Below are 10,647 nucleotides of genomic sequence, written 5' to 3'. Positions count from 1 at the left end.
TGTCAGGTATACTGGCTAGTGGCAACCAGGGTTGCAAAGATAGCTAATCCTTAGCTTGGAGTTTTACTGCCATTACTTTAAGGTTAGACCATTACTCTCATACTTAGTCTGCAATATTACTTGAGGTAGGGGTGCTGGACAAAGATTTAATTTGAAAAAGACAAAGGACCTTTCAGAGAAGGAGCAGTCAGAAGCCATGAAAAAGACAAAGAATTAAAAAAAAGCAAGGATCAGAGTTCTCCCTTTTGACCTGATTTCACCATATGTCATTTTCATGCTGTCAAGATTAGACTAATGAGAATTTTCTGCAGCGGCCATGCGTGAGAAGCATGAAAAATTAGGGAAATGTAAGTCATTCTTTTTAAAATGGAATTCCATAGCACAGAAAGCAGTATACCAAATTTGGTCCAAGCATCAACCCTTTGCTTTGTATTGCCCCCAACATGCAGATAATCATAATTAGAATTTAATGAGAATAGTTCTGCCATCCGGGTGCTTAGTAAACATTAATTAATTCTGGCTTCTACCACCTCTGTGAAGCAGCTAAACCTTCTATCCTTTCCACGATGAAATTGAGGTTGGGAGGTTAAGCAGTTTTTATGATTTAAAAGGAGGATCCATACCACATAGGTAAATCAGAGCATGGAATGAAATTAACTTTTGAATTTCCAAAAGTTCAAGTGCTCTTGGTTTTGGTGGCTAGATAATGGGAGATTGTATGAGCTTTCCAGAATTGGGCCTGTGCTTTTCTTTGCTGTGTTGAGTTCCACTAAACACAAATACAAATAGGGAAAATATTTGTAATTTTATTAGGGTGGGGAAATTCCAACATGGTACACACTTTGTCATGCAAAGATTGCAACCTTAGGTAACTTAGTAGATAAGTCCTAGGGACTTACCTGAGCAACTGAAATGACTTCTTCATGGTCAGAAGACTTCTAAGTGTCAGAAGTAGATGAATCTGAGTTCCTGATGCTACTCTACTCTTTCCATTATGACATTTTGCCTTGAAATGATGGATCTCAAGATTTAATTTTCTGGCTCTTCAAAATACAGCTTCCAGGCACAGCTTGGGTGGTGCAGTGAATAGAGCACCGGCCCTGGAGTCAGAAGGACCTGAGTTCAAATTTGGCCTCGGACGCTTAATACTTACTAGCTGTGTGATCTTGGGCAAGTTACTTAACTCCAATTGCCCTGCCTTCCCCCCTCCAAAAAAAAATACAAAAAAATATACAGCTTCCAAATCTCAAAAGAGACCTCCCCACATTTTCCTTGGTTCAACCCTGAGACTTGATTGTCACCTATTTGCAAGACCTCATCATTTTTGAGGGGTAAAGGGAAAGAAAAGGAAATATTAAAGAGGAAAGTGCCTTAATTAAAGTTCTCCCTTAGAGAGGTGATGGCTATAAGAAGGCTCCAACTGTGAGGAGAACAGGAGTCTGCATGATACTGAGGATCATACGGTTCAGATCTTAGCAGAAATATTTCAGTTGAGGCTCCTGTGGTCCCAACCACATTGCTAGCAGTAGCTTTTCCCCTTTGTTGTGAATTCTTGGGGTCTGGAAACACTAGAAAAACAGCAAAGAGTGCTAGCAGCCTTGGGCAGGGACTCCGGATGAAATTCTTGGAGTCAGTTTGGGTTTGGGTTTTCTCTCAGCAGTTTTTTTTAACTAGTATGCATATTCCAAAAATCAGAGTAATTTGTATGCAGCTATGTATTCTTTTCACTTGTGTTCCTAACAGAGCTGTAAACCAGGAATGCTTTCTCTTGGGGCAAAAACAAGTTGTACTTTGGAGGAGGGGGCAGGTAAAGGTGGTTGTTGTTCAGAGGACAGTCCAGCTGCAGGTGTGGTCATTTTGGGAGAGGGGACAGCTTCTCTTCTCTCCCAGGGAGGCTCCCCCTAATTCTTGTGGGGTTTGGGAGAGGGATAGGAGGGCTCTGGAGGGGTGGTCTGAGCTTTTGGAAGACCACAAGGGATGGCAATTGCCTTGGGAAGGAAATTGCTCCTGATGCCCCAGAAATCAACATCCAGGAACAAAATCTTGCTCATCTCACACTGGTTATAGCTATAGTTTCAAAGTCAGAGAAATGGCTAAAGTTGAAGAGAATAACACATTCCTGTATTTGCTACAGGGATCTGTGGCTGGTACCAATTAGCCAACTCTTTCACACTTTTCTAAGAGTCATGTGGTTAACATACCATAAGGCATCTCTCTCTTGTTAACACTTACTTATGGTAAGCTTGCAGGATGTAGAATCGAAGCTGGCATTTCTTCAACAACACTCAGGAGGAATTTATTGAGTGCCTGTGTGGGCAGATCCATGTCTTAAAAATGGCCAGAAGAGGCTCTGTATTCCAAGAATGCTCCCTCACTGACAATATAACCCACGATTGCCCCTGGATTCTGCCTATTTTTCTCTGGTCACACCTAGTCCAATACTGATTGACAAAGGACTAGAAAACTGAATGAAAAAAAACAATGTGCCCTTTGGGAGGCTGGCAGAGAGCCTAAGGCCAATCACACAAAACTTTTACTCAACATTTTGGCTCTTGTATTCCCCACTCCTTCCTTTGGATGGGCAGATCATAGATTTAGAAGTCATCTAGAGCAATTCCATGACTTTACAGATGGGGAAACTGAGGCCCATCGTCACACAAGTAGTAAGTGGCAGAGATCAAACCCAGAGTCCTCTGTCTCCAAAACCAGCATTGTCTGCACCATACCACAACTGACTTCCTGGCCTAAAGCCCCGGCACATTCTGCATCATTTAACAAGTATGCTCATGTATAAGTTAGTCTATTTGGAAATATGAAAAGTGAAGACAGTCCAAGACCTCTACAAAGTTAGAAGCCAAAGGAAAACATCATATGTGCCTCTTCAACACATATACAAGACAAGAGGCAGAAAGCCTCCAAGTTGTGGAGATGATTCTGTTGCCATTTTTTATGAAAAAGTTTTATTTTAGAGTTGTCCTGATTTTTATGAAGTTTTACCTTCAGTGCAACTTAAGACACAAGACTTTGGTACTGAGGTAGAAAGAGTAAAAAGGAAATGGAGAAAGAAAGGATGCTAAGGGTCAGAGTCAGCACAAAAGGGAAGGAAATGAGGAGGGAAACAGCCATCTCATCTCTAATGTTAGCTCCTTCCTCCCCTTAACGTTGTTTTGGCTCACCTTCATTGGCTTGGTGCTTTTGGGCTATGGGTCCCACTGAATAATGCCTGAGATGCCATGCTAAGTCCCTGCTACACAGAGCCCCTCCACGCTTCTGTTCCTCATAGTTCTTCATGGGCTTTCTGCAAGGTGGCTGTTCAGATACAGCCTTTTCCTGACCTGTTGTTGATTCATCCCTTGATCAGGGATAAGGTGTCCCCATGAATGTTGGAGGCAGCATTGTCTTTTTTCTGCAAATGGCATCCTGCTTGGGCTCCCATCTTCTTCCCCTCTTCATGCTGAGCCTCACTGTAAGTTTCTAGCAGAATGTAGGCTCCCTGAGGACAGAGACTGTTCTCTTTTTGTTTTCAGTATTTCTAGTACCTAACACTGTGCCTAAAAATAGCTACTTCTTATTAAGCACCTATCAAATGGAGCTTTCTAAAAATAAAGATGAGCTGGGACAGTGGAAAGAAGACTGGATTTGGGACCAGAGGATGATTGCTGTGAAGATAAAATGAGATAATATTTGTAATATACTTTGCAAATCTTGAAGTACTATATAAATATTAGCTACTATTATTTGTAAAGTGAGAGGATTCAATTAGATGACTTTTTAGGGTGTGTCTAGCTCTAAATCCATGGTTAATTGCTTCTTGGATTGAGTTGGATTGACAAAGGCCAGCAATGAACAGCTGATGCTCTCATAATGGTACACTGAAGCTAGTTAAGATACTCTTTTATTCCCTTTTTTCTTTTTCTTTTGCTAATACCATCTTAATACACAGAATGAACATATATCCCTCAAGGGGATTGTTCTTGAGAAAGAAATGTCCAGTTGGTAATTGGGTTATGGTGAATATTAAGTTCAAATTTAGCAAACAAGGTCGATTTCATCTCATTAGAGACTTGTGTTCCCCTTAAGTGGGGCTATGAATGTCCTTTCATGTGGTTGTTTTGTCCCTAATTGAGCAGGTTAGCCTGAACACTGCTGGTTCCTGTCTCTAGGAAGAAGCCAGTGAAAAATGAGGCTCAGTTCGAATCGACCCTGGAAATTTTTAATGAAAGAATCTATGTTCTAGCTGCTTTGATCTTTGAGAGACAGCATGGGCTGCTGGAGGTAGTAAAGGAACTGAAGATGACTGAGTCTATGAAGAACTTCAGCCTTTGTTAAGTATTTCAAAATACATTATTTGTAAGAGTTGGCTATTGCTTTATCTTCATTTCTTTATCTTCATATCATTACCCCATCTCTTAACCAGCAACTTGTACCTTGTTGGTTTTTTAAAAATATATATTATTTACTTATTTTAAACATTCATTTTTTTAAAAAATTGTGAGTTCTGAATTCTTTTCTTCCCTGTACCTTGCCGACCCATTGAGAAGGCAAGAAATGAGATATCAAATTGTTGTTTAGTCATTCCAGTCGTATCTGACTCTTTGTGACCTCATTTGGGGTTTTCTTGGCAAAGATACTGGAATGGTTTGCCGTTTCCTTCTTCAGCTTATTTTACAGATGAGGAAATTGAGGCAAACAAGGTTAAGTGAATTGCCTAGTCTTACACAGCTAGTAAGTCACTGAGACCAGATTTCAACTCAGGAAGATGAGTCTTTCTGGCTCCAGGCCCGGAGCTCCATCCTTTGTGCTGCCTAGCTGCCATCATATAAAACACATTCCACATTAGCCACATTTTAAAAAAAAAGTTAAAAAAATAGAGAAAGTGAAGCAATTATGTTTCAATCTGCATTCAGACTCCATCAGTTCTTTTCTCTGGAGGTGGATAACATTTTTTAAAACCATAAGTCCTTTGGAATTGTCTTGGATCATTGTATTGCTGAGAATAGCTAAGTCATTCACAGTTGATCATTGTACAATGTTGCTGTTACTGTGTACAATGTTCTCCTGGTTCTGCTCACTTCACTTTGTGTCAGTTCATATAAGTCTTCCCAGGCTTTTCTGAAACTAGCTTGCTGGTCATTTCTTATGGCACGTTCACAGTCACATACCACAACTTGCTCAACCATTCCCCAACTGATGGGTATCCCCTCAATTTCCAATTCTTTGCTACCACAAAGAGCTACTATAATTTTGTACATGTAGGTCCTTTTCCTTTGTCTTTGATTTCTTTGGGGTACAGACCAATATTGTAATCTATATCTTATAACTAAGAATTAAAAAAAAACAGTTCAGCAAAGCTGGCCATATCAACCGTGTCTGAAATATTTCATACCCCTAGTCCTTTACCTCTGCAAAGAAGGGAAAGAAGTGAATTTTCTGATCTTTCTGCTAGAGTCAGTCTTGTTCATTCTAATTATATGGCATTCAGTTTCTTTTTTTCCCTTATTTCCATTTATATTATTGTAATAATTTTATATATTTATTTTCTTGATTCTGATTACTTTACTCTGAATCACTGTATATCTTCCCACACTTTTCTAAGTTTTTAATAGTCATTGTTTCTTGCAGTACTGTTTCATTCATGTACCTCAGTTTGTTTAGCTGTTCCCCAATTGATGGGCATCTACTTGGTTTTGAGTTATTTGCCAACACAAAAAAATGTTGTTCTGAATATTTAAGTGAATATGAGACATTTCTCCTTTCTTTGATTTGCTTGGAATATATGTCTATTGATGGGATCTATGGGTAAAGAGTGTGGATATTTTAGTCATTTTTAAAGTATAATTCCAAATTGCTTTCTAGAAAGGTAGGAAATCAATACTCAGTTTCACCAAGAGTATATTAGTATACCTGTCTTTCTACAACCCCTCCAGTATCTATTATTTCCATCTTTTGTTATCTTTACTGGTTTTCTGGGTATGAAGTGAAAGCTCAGCATTGCTTTAATGATCATGTCTTTCCATCTATTATTCACAGGACTTTCACATAGTTTGCAATTCTTTTGGGAATTGTTTTTCATATCCTTTTGACCAATTGAGAAAGTCTCTTCTAAGAACTCCAGGGGTGACCTGGGATGGATAAGGGACAAGAAGTATCTGCCTTAACTTCTCTAAGCTCTGTATGAAGTGAACATGAAGCCTCTTTTTGAAGGTCATAGCCTAGTCTGGTAGGAAAAGTCAGGACACTACAAAAATCTTGGGGAAAATAGAACAGACTTTTATCCAACACAGAAAGAATAGACATAGGCCCATAAATTCAATGTGGAAGAGGACGATGGCCCCCTCTGTCTGCTCAACATGTGCTTATTGATTAGCATAAGTATCCATTTTATTCAATATTTCCAGAATTTCCTTTGTTACATTTTCTTTTCTGTATAGTGAGAAATTTTTTCTTTGCCTAGTGGTGATTTATGTTTCTGAAAGTCTGATGTCATTCTATTAAATAAATTTTCACAAGTTTCTTGGCCATCTGTAGTGCCAATGCAATATTTACAGTACCCATGATCACGATAAAGACCATGACTATAAATATCGAATGACTGTTTGATCGCAAAATATACCTAACTCTCCATATAGAGGACAGAACTGAAGCATTTATTTAGACACCAGAGAACTGAATTCCAAAACCAGGAAACTGATTCCATCATAGTACCAAAGACATTAAAAAGCCATAATAACACGGAGAGCCACAGCATCCTTCAGTCTTTCCATAAACCAATACAAGATCAATATCTACTCATGAGCCTATCTGACTCATTGCCTGAGCATCCTCTCTACCCCACTGTCTCACTAGCTCTGACCTCCAGCTTCCTGTGGGCTCTGCTTCCCTTCAGCAAACTCTTCCCACCACAGTCTCCATGTGACTATATTTAGCCTATTAGGGGATAGAGTTTATCTTCACAGCAGGGAAGCTTCCTGTGGACTCTGCTCCACCCTTTAGCAAATTCCCTCCATCATAGGCTCCATGTGATTGCATTCAGCATATTAGGGGGCAGAATTTACTTTCAAAGCAGGGGAGGTCTGCAAACTCCCCCCATAAGTCTGTTAAGGGTCAGGAAAGATCTTCAAATTCCCATTCCCATTACACCACCTGGTCCTCAGTTTCCTCATATGTAAACTGAGGTACTACAAGACTTGAGGTTTCCTTCTAGATTTTATATTCTATAATTTATGAAGGGGGAGGGAAGGTGGGATCATCCTCAAGAAATAAAAATGCCTTTTTAAAACATCATTAATGTATTAAGGCAGAATAGAAGCTGTCAGAATATTTGGTTATGATTTTTCCCATCCAATATTTAACAAGGAATTTGGGTCAATCCATTAATAATTATTAAACATCTACTATATGCCAGACAGAAGCTAGATGGCACAATGGATAGAGCTCCAGGTCTGCAGTCAAGAAGACCTGAATTCAAATTTGATCTCAGACACTAGTTGTGTGACCCTAGGAAATTCACTTCTCCTTCGTTGCCTCAGTTTCCTCATCTGTAAAATGAGCTGGAAAAGAAAATGGCAAACCATTCCAGTATCTGCCAAGAAAACCCCAAATGAGGTCACAAAGAATCATACATGAAAGAAGACAATAACAAGGATGCGCTAGACATCGTGCCAAGCATTATAGATACAAAAAGAGGTCAAAGACAGTCCCTACCCCTCAAGGAGCTCACAATCGCTTGGGGGAGACAAGGTACAAACAAGTATATACAAAGCATGCTAATTTAGCTAATGATCTGAATTCTAGGAAACAGTCATAAACAAGGAAATTAGCACACACATACACACAAAGATACTTTGGGTAGTCAAAATGGATGTCATCAAGTTGAAATTTTATTTTATTTTCGGAGTAGCTTTTTAGATTCCCATTTGGAAACTGTTTCCTCTTATTTTAGAATGAATTCTAACAGTTTTGGTTATCTGATTTCCCAGATTGGAACAGAAAATTAGTTTCCTCTCTCTGAAAAATTCAGTTATTCAAAGAATTGCTCTGTAGTAATTAAGATATTCCTACATCTGGCATTAACACAGAGATTCAACTTACACTGATTACTTTTGAAGAAACAGAATCAAGGAGAAGTCACCAGATTGACTGGGAAAAAAAAAGGTTGTATTAGTCACTGTAATGCAAGCCTATTAATTTTTCAACTTAGTGAATTTCATTCCATATCTGGAAGTACTTTCTAAACAGTAAGCAATGCAATAGAATTCAGTCAAAGGAATCTCTATTATAATTTTTGTTTTCATAGAATCTGACCAAAAGCAACGTAAATTTCAGTAGAGAAACTATAGACATTAATATAATCCTTCTCCTGACTAGGTTGTTAACACTTCACTCTGTTCCCATCTATCCTTAACACTGGCAGCAAAGAGTAGTAAGATGCCATTTGACGTAGTGGATAGGGCATTGAACTCAATAAGGAGGACCTAGATTCAAATCCTTTTATCAATTTTTACTAGCTGGTTGATCCTGGGCAAATCACTTAATGTTTCTGGGCCTCACTGTAAAATAGAGGCTTGGAATTAGTGGCCTCTACGATACCTCCCAGTTCTAAATCTATGTTCTTAAGTTAGAAATAAATGAATAATGGACAACATATCCAAAAATACAATTTTCTCCATGTCTTTGAGAAATTTGGTCCTGTCTCCTGATGTTCTAATCTAGATCCTTGCTTTTAAGGGATCTAAAATTCTTCGATCAGAATATTCAATGAATCTAGGGAAATAGAGACACGAATCTTTTATCCATCACCAACTTAAATATTCATTTTCTATTTCCCAAAGACTCGCTCCATTTGATGTCTCGGGCTTTTGCCCATCTATAAAAATAGATTTCTCCAGTGTGGGTTTACTGCCTGAACTCACTTTGACATCACAGCAGGGAGATGGGAGGAGGAAGGGAAGCCAGTGTGATACTTAGACTTCAACTCTAGCATTATCTTTTCCCTCTGGCTCACTCAAAACCTAATCCTCAGAGCCTCCCCAATCTCTTTATCTGCTGGTTGGCTGCAGAGTAAATGTTTGCAATAACTTGCTGAGATAGTCTTTGTATGCAACCAAAAAATAATTGCACTGTGTTTTCCCCTGGCTGCTGGATGTGATAACTGCACAATGTCTGCTCCAGCCAGAAAAGTACTTACCAGAGAGAGGCAACTTCCATATCTAAAGTGATGATGCCTCAGCTGGTGATGACTGCTCAGAGGAGGTTGTACTGGGGATGATCAAAGTGGTTTTATTGATTTTCAGAAAGAGCCTCTTGGGAAATTTTTTCCCTAAGTTTTACAATGAGGGGAAATTATGGGTTTTTGAAGAAATGAAAGCATATGACTCTGGCTCCTGACTTTGGGTTTTCTAGAATAATTCAATAGGCTGCTTGTTATTAGAACAAAACAAAATTATCTGCCAATATGTCTACAGAGAGAGTTTGGTATAACTGGTAGAGTGCTGGGCTTGGAGGCTGGACGGCCTGTCAAATCCTGTCTCAGACACTTACTAGCTGTGTGATTCAGGGCAAGTTACTTAACATTTCCTGTGCCTCAGAAACTAGAAGGAGCAGAGCTGAGAAAAGACCCTTAAATTTGGCAATTAAGGTGTGGTGCAGTGGATAGAGTACTGAGCCTGGAGTCAGGAAGACCTGAGTTCAAATCTGTCCTCAGACACTTACTAACTGTGTACCCCTGGACAAGTCACTTACCCCTGTTTGCCTCAGTTTCCTCATCTGTAAAATGAGCTGGAGAAGGGATTGGCAGACCGTTCCAGTATCTTTGCCAAGAAAGCTCTAAATAGGGGTCACAAAGGGTTGGACATGACTGAAAAATAACTTAGCAACAACAGCCATGACTTTGGAGAATAGTTTTAGTAATATAGCATAAGAACCGGAGTGTAATGAGTTGAAGAGTAAGGGTTAAGGAAGTATAGATGAGCATCTCACTGATTTTAGAGGTATTTAGTTACGAAGGGGAGGAGAGATGGAGGACAGTAGTTTGAAAGGACAACAGGTGTAAAGGAAAGGAAGAAGGAATTAAGAACCTACTATAAGCCAGCCACTGTGCTAAGGGCTTGGAAAATATTATCTCATTTGATCCTAGCAATAGCCCTGGGACGTAGGTGCTATTGTTATCCCTATGTTATAGTTAAGGAAACTGAGGCAGCCAGAGATGGACTTTCCCAGGGTCACACAGCTAGCAAGTGTCTGAGGCTGGATTTGAAACCAGATCTTCCTGACTCGTCACTCTATCCACTGAACCACCCTGATGCCTAAGGAATTTTTTATTTTACTTTTTTTTTAAAATGTAACAGGGATGATTGGGCTGAGCATGCCTTTTACTGAGGGGGCCATATACTTTGCTGAGATAATGAAATTGGCTTCTTTTTAAGGGGTATGCACTTTTGCTTTGGGGTTATAAAGTAACCCCTTATTGTTTCTTTGGCTGAGAGGCTATGTCAAAAATGATCGACAGCTGAGCTCAGGAATTACTGCCCACTCAGGAGGCTCTAAAAGGACAGGAGAAAGGTTCTATCCCTCTCTCTTCTTTTCTTGAGCATTTTTCTTGGGACTGCAACATTTGAATTGCCCACCAGATGGTGAGTAACTTGGACT

This window comes from Petaurus breviceps, unplaced genomic scaffold, assembly GCF_028583685.1.
Source record: "Petaurus breviceps papuanus isolate PSGF00001 unplaced genomic scaffold, PetGlider_PUasm1.0 91041, whole genome shotgun sequence".
Classification (NCBI taxonomy): Eukaryota; Metazoa; Chordata; class Mammalia; order Diprotodontia; family Petauridae; genus Petaurus; species Petaurus breviceps.
The sequence above is the reverse complement of the archived record's forward strand: the minus strand, read 5'-3'. Positions refer to the sequence as shown.